At 43.5% G+C, this 9,571-nt stretch overlaps 1 pseudogene; it reads left to right on the top strand.

The window, feature by feature from the left end:
• Window positions 1-3,317: 3,317 nt before the first annotated feature.
• Window positions 3,318-5,026, top strand: LOC147439395 (uncharacterized; annotated as a pseudogene).
• Window positions 5,027-9,571: the final 4,545 nt, after the last annotated feature.

Here is a 9,571-nt window from a genome sequence, read left to right as displayed (position 1 = left end):
GCAGTTGCCACCGCATGAAATCTCTTGTGTGCATGGAAATTGGTGTGTTGAAGGAAGACATGGGAGCTTCTATCCAAACCTTGATTTTTTCTTAGGAAGCACTCCAAAGTCTCAGTTGCGTGGGCAAAAGCATGCACAGAGCTAGGAAAAAACTGCCCTTAACTTTCTGATTGTCGATTATGCGTTGAGGCACTTTGGGGTAGAGCTACAACTGTGGGAACAATGTCAAGTTTGGCGTTTTGAATGGTCTATATCTCGTGAGAACAAGGTGAACCTCGGCATTTTCAATGCTTTTTGCTGCGACCATGGGAACTTGGGAGGTCTACAACTGGTTAAAACGAGGTGAGGCCCGGCTTCTTCTGTGGAATTTGGGTAGTATGTAGCTCGTCAAAAAAGGCTAGGGGACATCAAGTTGCTGCTATGCAAGAGCCAATGAGTGAGCAAGTTGGGGCGTCGAGTTGCTACGCGGAGAGAGAGAGAGAGAGAGAGAGAGAGAGAGAGAGAGAGAGAGAGAGAGAGAGAGAGAGAGAGAGAGAGAGATTGGATTATCTTCCACGGAGGTCATATGTCACCTATGGGACCAAAAAACACAACATTACAACGATTCATTCTCAATGTGTGCTGATACATATCAGTTAAGGACTGAGGGTCCATCAAGAGGGTAGAGTAGGAAAAAAAAAAGAGAAAAAAAAACCTAAGGGTCGGCTGGGGGGAGAGCTGGTTTGGGATTTTGAAATTCCTGGATGATTGATTTGCCACCTCGTAGATTGCCCATTTGCCTTGCTTACGCGCTTCATGCACCTTCTTAAGCTCGCTCGCTTTACTCTTGAGTTGATTCATGGTCAGTTCTTCTACAATCCAAAGCTTGGTTTCTTTGAGAAGGCGGGATTGACGTAGAAGCTTCACCCGCTCCTCTTTGTTCTTGAAAGTAAGGACACAATGCTCGGGACACATATGGAGATGTGTATCATTGATCCAAGCGACATTCTCTGGCTTGATGTTGATTGGCTCAATAATGTTGTTGAGTTTGATGATTGCCTCTTCAAGGGTGTCCTCAACAGTGCACCACTGCAAGGGGAGCCCACTGATGCGTACCTTGAGGGCATTATCTTCTTGAAACTTTTGTTCAGAGATTTCCTTTGTTACACACGTCTTCACTTGGGTGATGGTTGTTGAGTGGCCTCAACTTCCTTTACCTTGTCGGTGGTGAGGTCAACCATAAAATTGAACTACTCTTCTAACTTGCTGAGGCGAGATTTGAGTTCCAAGGTTTCTTCCAAGACTCGATCAAGAGTTGCTTGCAACTGCATGATGCGATCAAGTTTGCTAGGGGCTGCTAGCACTGTTGCAAAACTCGGTCTTATTTTGGCGGGGGTCTTTGGGGTAGTCCTCCCTATGCTTGAGAAGGTAGGAACCAACCACTGGTTTGCAAAATTCCAAAGTAAAAACCTTTGAGATTGATCAAAGACTTTAGCCTTTGAAAAATACTCAAGACAGATGGACTGCTACAATCGAATGTCCCCTGTCGAGTAATGCCTGAGGAGCGCCGCAACCTGCGCAGAGCCAAAACCTGTCGTACTACGCAGGGCTGAAGACAAATCTCGCAGAGCCGTAGTCTCACAGAGCCAGGGCCATAGCCTCGCAGGCGTCGCAGAGACAAATCTCGCTGTTGGGGGGGCTAAGCTAAGGCTTAACACCTCCCCCAGGGCAGCCCTTCGCCCAGGGGGGGCTGAGGGAGAACGATGGCTTTTCTCTGCGCTAGGGCAGAGAGAGAGAGAGAGAGAGAGAGAGAGAGAGAGAGAGAGAGAGAGAGAGAGAGAGAGAGAGAGAGAGAGAGAGAGAGAGAGAGAGAGAGAGAGAGAGAGAGAGAGAGAGAGAGAGAGAGAGAGAGAGAGAGAGAGAGAGAGAGAGAGAGAGAGAGAGAGAGAGAGAGATTTACAAGTGCATTCGTGTCATAGCAGTTTTACACCCACAATGGTGAATCCCATTGGGAAAAATGGAATAGAAAGCCTCTCCCTCAATTTTGTGAACAACAACAAAGTATAGTGGATTAGCATCGGATCTGTGGGCTCTTGCTCTTAACTTCAAATCAATAACATTGATTGCCTCAAAGGCTCAACATGCTCTTCAACAACCAGCAACATGCTCTGCTACTGGTTGTTGTAGAGCATTAGTCCCCTCACTATGAATGCATCTACCCATGGACGACACTGATGGTGGAAATAGGACATGGGTAGATACGGCAATGGTGGCACTGTTCGCATGTGAAAGTGCCATGTTAGAGCAAATTCTCACGGACGGGGCTGCTACCCGTTTCCTTCATAAGCAATTTTGGCGTTTATCTCATACTAAAAGCGAGAGCCTTTGTGCATGCAGGCCATCCACTCGTTGCAATAGGCGGGGGTAGAGAATGCGATTTTCAACTCTGCCAATTTCAACAAAGTTGAACAAGTGGGCATAGTTGGCTGGCGTCGGCCAGGCGGGGTTTTTTCTATTAAAAAAAATCTCGAGGAGTTTGTATTAGAAAGGAGAAATGAGATTACAAAATTCCCAAGGACATGAAACCAAATTACAAGGGGTGAGACCATAGATTCTAGTTCTACAACTTTAGGGATGATCCTCAAGATGGGTAATCAACCTTATATTGTTTCTATATTGTCTTTCCATTCGCTCCCTTTCAGCTTGCATCTAAACTAACATAATATGGCGGAAGGGGGAGGCCTTTACACTTGTCGAAATCTGCGACATGAAGGCTAAACTTCAAAACTGAGAGAAGCCCTAGTTGTGCACGCAATAAAGAGGGAGAGAGAAAAAGAGAGAGAGAGAGAGAGAGAGAGAGAGAGAGAGAGAGAGAGAGAGAGAGAGAGAGAGAGAGAGAGAGAGAGAGAGAGAGAGAGAGAGAGATCCGGTTGAAGGCGACCTTGTGCTGACACACCCTTATAACCGGTTGGCAATATTTGGAAATGATGTCAAACGACACCAGTGAGTGAGAGACAGAAAACATTCAATGTCTCATTAAGGGCCTGTTTCCACGAAGGCCTAAATGTCCCATTTTTGGCCACCAATGGCCACATGTCCAAGCCACACGTAAAAATTAAACTGGTCACTCATGACCACTGGTGGCCAAAATTGAAGTATAATAAAAATACGGATATTCAAAATCTGAGTGCTCAAGTGCTCACGGTTGAATATCACGCTCCAAGCTGTAGGATTAAAAGCAGATTAAACAATAGCACGACTGTATAGTGACCCTCTCTCTCGCTCTCCCTCTCTCTAGTCTTGGCACTCACACATACACAAGTGGTACAGGCCCTCATATGGATCTTCACTTGGATTTGAACGAGGTATGGAGTCAGGAGGTGGATGTTGTTCCTTCCACTTAGCAAGAAGAAGGTGCTACGATTAGCTTGGGTGATAGCAATACTCAAGAGCTCATCTACACTTCCTTGCCAACAAGTGACAGCATGCAAGACAAAGCCCTTAAAAACAAGCCCAACCTAGATATGCTTTCTGGCCTCCATGAATAAGAAGATAGCGACGTTGATAGTCTATGCTGCACACCAAAACGGAATCCCTTAACAACTCTATCAAATGTTACTAGATCCATGCCTTCACCGCCTGCAAGTTACAAGGGGGAAAATCCCATGGATGTAGCACCTAAGCAAGCCCATGTAAAAGTTACTGTGTTTTTTTCTTAGCTTTTTAGCTAAATGTTTTCTATAGCTGAACGCAATTGAAGTTCACTATTAGGGGCACATTAGTTAGTCTCAAGCTGTTGACTTCTCAGTATCTGTTTTTTTATTTATGTTGAGATTGTGGGTGGTGTAGGGGCTGAAATGGGTCAAGAGAAGCTCTTCAAAAGGGAATATCAATCTCGAAAATCAATCACCAAGGAAGCAACAAGAGGTAAATTTGACTCAATGTGCTGAGATTTGTTGCATATCTCAAGAGTAAGCAACTTATACAAACTCATGTCAGGATTCCAAAGTTCCACATTGTATGGTTTATTGTCTTTGTGTACCACTTTGTGATTGGTTTGAATTGTGATATAGGGGCTAGAAATGGCGAGTTTGAAGAAGTCTAATGTTGATCGTAGAACTCTACATGAGAAGCAGCCTTCACCCAAAAGTGAAGCTAAAAAGGCTTCAAAGTTTGACCGGCAAAAATTGAATGTCGTAGTCGGCGGAGATATGCTAGCCTACTGGGATTGGAAAGAAACGGAAGTCCTTATCAATGCAAAGCTTTTTTTGGAAGATGCTAAAGAGGCCGGCGAGGTTCCTAAGTTCTTGAGGAATATGGAGTCATGGAATATAGTATCCTCAAAGTGTGCTGAAAATGGAGTGTCTCGTACATGGAAACATGGAATCGTGTCTTGAAAGACTTCAAGACAATCTACGACTATGCCCGAAATACACCTTCTGGCTGCATCTCATATTGGGCCATGGACTCCTCTAAACGTAAGTACAAAAAACTTCCAATAGGCTTCTCTCAACAAGTTTTCTCAATCATGGAAGTGTGATACGGTGCAAAGCGCTCAGTAGAACCTGGCGACATCCTAGTGGACACTTCTGATCATGTCATAGGTGGGGGCTATTGAAATTGCATTAGACTCATAAGTGTATACGTACTGGTTTGAAACTTTTATGTGACTTTGTTGTTGTGCAGGTGATGGAGCCACAAAGGGCCAAGACCAAAAAAGATAGATGAGAATGAGAACCCACCTTTAAAAGAGCAGTCGAGTGGTCATAAGCGTCGTCGACCAGGGAGAGTTGCTGAAATGCTAGAAGGGCTTGAGATGTCAAATGTAAAGCTAGTTGATGTCTTTGCTACTGCTGAGGAAAGGAGGACCAAGATGGACCAAGACCTTATTGAAATCACAAGGGAAGAATATGAGGCTGCCAAAGAGCTAAATGCAAAGCGCCTTGAGTTGGAATGCGCATGACTTGATAACGAACGTGACAACAACTTGGCTTTATTCAAAATTGCAAGTGCAATCGAGTCATTCTCCTCTAAGCTACACGTGTAAAACAGATGATATGTTAGCTTGATTGGATAAGCCTTTCGGTAGGAAGACCATACTTAGGATTTTCGATATAACCTACAATATGCTTAGGGGAGTGTCTTTCATATAGATTAGAAACATAATCTAGAACCAGCTTTTTGTAAATTTTTGGGAGCAAAAGAGCTTTTTGTAAAACCTTTTTGATAATATGATGATGCGAGTGTATTTCGGATATATGTGGAGTTGCAAGAGCTTTCCTCTCTCCTTCCTATAGCTTCTCTTTGTGCTAAATGGTTTGAGTCTTTGAGCAAGAATGATATTTTCTTCCAGTTTTGCTCTCTACTACTTGCATATGCTTCTAAGTTAAGATTTATGATGATGCTTTGATGAGATTTTACAGATTTTAGGTATGCATTGGATAGAAAGAGCTAATTTTTGGGCACTTTGACTAATTTGTTAACCAATATGAGGCTCGTTTAAAGACACAAAGGGATTGTTGGGAGGGAAGAGTTGAAGCCACTATGAGGCCTAATATGTTGTTGCAATATAGGCTGGCCAAGGGAATGTTTAGTTCACCAATGGGAGGGGATTTTAGGAGTCATTTGGGGCTAATATAAAAGAAGTTACATGGCTGATTTAGGAAGCCAACAAGGAGGTAAGCTTTGGCTGATTTTATAGCATCTATATTGTTGAGACATGAGTAGTTTTGAGAGCTGAAGTTGCAACGATTTTTGCTCCATAAGGTGGCTGCATAGTAGGTCAAACTAGGGTTGTTTTAGAGCTAAAAGAGGGGCTTTTTGATGAGCCAGAAGGAGGTTCTTTCAGGATCAAAAGAGGGCTGAAACCAAGCCATGTTGTGGGCATAATTTCCATCATGGTGGGCTCTTGATACGCTTTCCATATGCAATGGTGGAAAGTGATCATGGATTGATTGTGAGATGAGTCCTACATGGTTGTGGAAGGGAACTCTAAGCTCTCTCGAATTGACCATAAGTGTAGTCCCTTCTCCATATGCAATCTCCTATGCATGCACCTTGAAGGTGAAGCCCTTTGGAGTCCGGTTGCAAACAAAGCCCTCGGGACTCCCTTATAGAAGTATGTCCCACAAATGGCTAGTCGAGCAATCTTAAAATCCTTCAAGGAATGTAATAGGAGAATTCGAGTCCATTAGATGTGATTTGTCTAGGATGTTGTCTATCGAAACTGTTGGCTATCTGATAAAGGGAAAAAACGCGAAGCTTTGTGCTGAATGTTAGTTTTCACAAAGTGAAAGCCTCTCATGAAGGCACATGACGTGATAGAAAATGTCGACATGGCTGGAGAATTTTGCATCATGATTGTTAGCCAGGGGTTGTTTGAGAAACCTAATGTGTGCTTGCCAATGATGTTGTCTTTTGGCTACCTCATCCGGGACAAAAACGCAAAGGCTTGCGCTAACTTCAGTTTTGGCAAAGTGAACATCTCTCATGAAAGCAATACAAAGATACAAGAAAACTCTGATTGCATTAACCTTCTAGAAAAACATCCCGCTCTCTCTCTATCTACATGCTTTGCTACTGCTCTCTTTAGCCGATCAGATCGTTGCGCCCTCTGACACTGCCAGCTGCTTGATGTTGAATAGAATTTTCAATCTCTCTCGTATATGTAAGAATTCTCGAGATGTCTGATCCTCCCAGGCTCGATATGACCAAGAGTGTCTGATCCTCCCAGTGTCGAAAATGATCCAGATCACATCCACCAAATTTCATATGGCTTGTGTCCAAGATGTCTGACTACTAGTAGTCTGAATATTACTAATGCTTCCCAGCCAGCTTGTGATGAGGAGATGTCTTATGAGCACGCTAATGATCCAATGCCAACCAGATATTTATGACCGAATCGATGAGCTGATATGAGAGTTAGCAAAGTATTGTCCTAAGTTGTCACTCATCAGATTGAGTATGATACTTTGCTCATCAAATGTGACTCTGACTCGATCAAATTGTTGATATAATTCTTTGCTATACAATAAGAAAGATAGTGTTGATTTGAACAAGGTCAAATCATTGTCCACTGATTCACACGTCATCCTTGCTTTCCAACTGGCATGTCGACGATTATCCTAGTGTTGATGTGACCAGCTGCCTGATGTTGAGTAGAATTTTCAAGTTCTCATATATGTAAGAATTCTCCAGATGTTTGATTCTCCCATTGTCGATACAACCAAGAGTTGATATGATTCCACTCCCTGATGTGGACACATGTTGAGCTGCAAAACTAATTTTCCAATTACGGATGCCCAACTAGTTGTCTGAGTATTCGCGAACCTGATAGTCTTGTTTTGCCTTGATCAGATGATGTCCACTACATTGGGTCCACTAAATTTCATATGGCTTATGTCCCATATGTCTGAGTACAAGTAGTCCAGATATTACCCTTCTTAGCCGACTTGCGAGACGAGCAGATGTCTGATGAGAACCTGATAAAGATCCAGATTGCGTCCACCAAATTTCATCTGGCTTGTGTCCCAGATGTCTGACTATTAGTAGTCCAGACATTAATAATCCTTCCTAGCCAGCTTGTGATGAGGAGATGTCTGATGAGAACCCAAAGCAATTTTTGATGCAGACGAGATTCTAAGCTGAAGTAGTGTGACGACAGAGAGAGAATCTAAATGCGATGTCAAGTCTTCTGTAGAGCACATGCTGTTGGCAAGTTTTATTTATAAAGGAAACCAGAGATTTCACCCATACGGATTCCACCAGAATTTGATCTAAATGGGGATTTGCTTTAGATCAACCTCTATACAGGTGATTCTGGAGCATATAAATGACCAGATGCCAACCAAATGTCTGATATGTTATTGATCCAATCTATAGTCAGATTTTTTATCTGACCCGAATTAGCCTCATTGCGTGAGTGCGTATTGGCACTGGCATCATTGTTATGGTGGGGAATTGTACTAAGCTTTGTTGGTGCAGACATCAGCTCATGTCTTCGTAGCTTCGGACTTGCATCATATCAACTTGAACACTGTGAAGATATGGATTCCTCGATTCCATTGGATCCAAATGGATACATCTAGCACATTGGCAGCCAAGCTGGGTGTTAGAAAATAAGACATAGCTAAATAGATTTTTGAGTAGATTACTTAATGGAGAGAGATAGATTTCACACACAAGAGATTATAGAGTAGAGAGAGAGAGAGAGTACACACGATATACGTGGTTCACCCAATGTGGGCTACGTCCACGGGAAAGCAGCCACTCAATGGCTTTAGCACTTCAAAAGAAGAAGTAGTTTACAAAGGGATTAAACCCTTGATAGAGCTCCCGCCTTGCTTCACTCTCACCACCTCACACTCACCTTATTGCATCAACTTCACACTATATGAAATGTGTGTAGAAATGGCCTCCTTTTATAGGCCAAAAGGGTTGCCCTCTCTTATGAGAGGCAGCCAACACTCACCTTATTGCATCAACTTCACACTATATGAAATGTGTGTAGAAATGGCCTCCTTTTATAGGCCAAAAGGGTTGCCCTCTCTTATGAGAGGCAGCCATGTGTAGCTGCCCTTGTGCGAATAAGTCCAAATCGGACCCTCCAATCCGCCCATGTGTGGCCGCCCTTGTGTAGACAAATCCGCTTTTGAATTCGGCCACCGGCCATTGAATTCGGTCACCGGTCACCGGCCATTGACTTCCGACCACCGACCACCGGCCATTGACTACCGGCCACCGGCCAAACGATCGGTCGTTTTCCGACCACTTTCCGGCCCGTCCGGCCATAATATTCCGGAGAGGAAAAAAAAAAGTTTCGGGGGCTTCCGCCCCCGAGGCCCCTAAAGTTGCCCTTGGTTTTTGACTGTGTGAAAATTTTGGTTTTCGGTGAGTGATTTACCTTTACGCACGATGGCTTCTCCTCATAATGGGGGCCTTACAAATGTGCGCTTTTACCACAGAAAATTACAAGGGTAAATCAGGCTCCATACTTAACAATCTCCCACTTGGAGACTGATCTCCAAACCAAACCTGTGGGATTGCTTTCCATTTTGTCTTCTTATCCTTGAATGCCGATTGAAGATGAGCAAAAGCTCAACTTCTCCTTGTTGACCACCTTTGTAAATGTGTCTGCAGGATTTTCACTTGTATGCACCTTTCCTAGCTTTAGCTGTCCCTCTTCCAAAAGAGTGCGTATGAAGTGATATCTCACCTTAATGTGCTTTGTCCTTGAATGAAAGTCTGAGTTCTTCGCAAGATGGATAGCGCTTTGGATATCACTGTACAAGACACAATTGTTTTGTTTGAATCCAAGCTCTTCTAAGAATCTGTGAAGCCACAGAATTTCTTTTCTTGCCTCCGTCATTGCTACATACTCTGCTTCCGTGGTAGAAAGTGAGACCACTTTCTGCAGCTTTGAAGCCCAGCTTACTGCTGTGCCTCCAACCGTGAAGACATAGCCAGTAGTGCTCCTTCGAGTATCTTTGTCACCTGCCATATCTGCATCAGCATACCCTTCTAGAAAAATATCAGTTTCTCCAAAATACAAAGCATTTGTTGTTGTCCCTTTTAGATACCTAAGTATCCACTT

The sequence above is a fragment of the Adiantum capillus-veneris genome, chromosome 16, assembly GCF_014529385.1.
Source record: "Adiantum capillus-veneris isolate H3 chromosome 16, ASM1452938v2, whole genome shotgun sequence".
Lineage (NCBI taxonomy): Eukaryota > Viridiplantae > Streptophyta > Polypodiopsida > Polypodiales > Pteridaceae > Adiantum > Adiantum capillus-veneris.
This window is presented reverse-complemented; position numbering and strand designations above follow the sequence as displayed.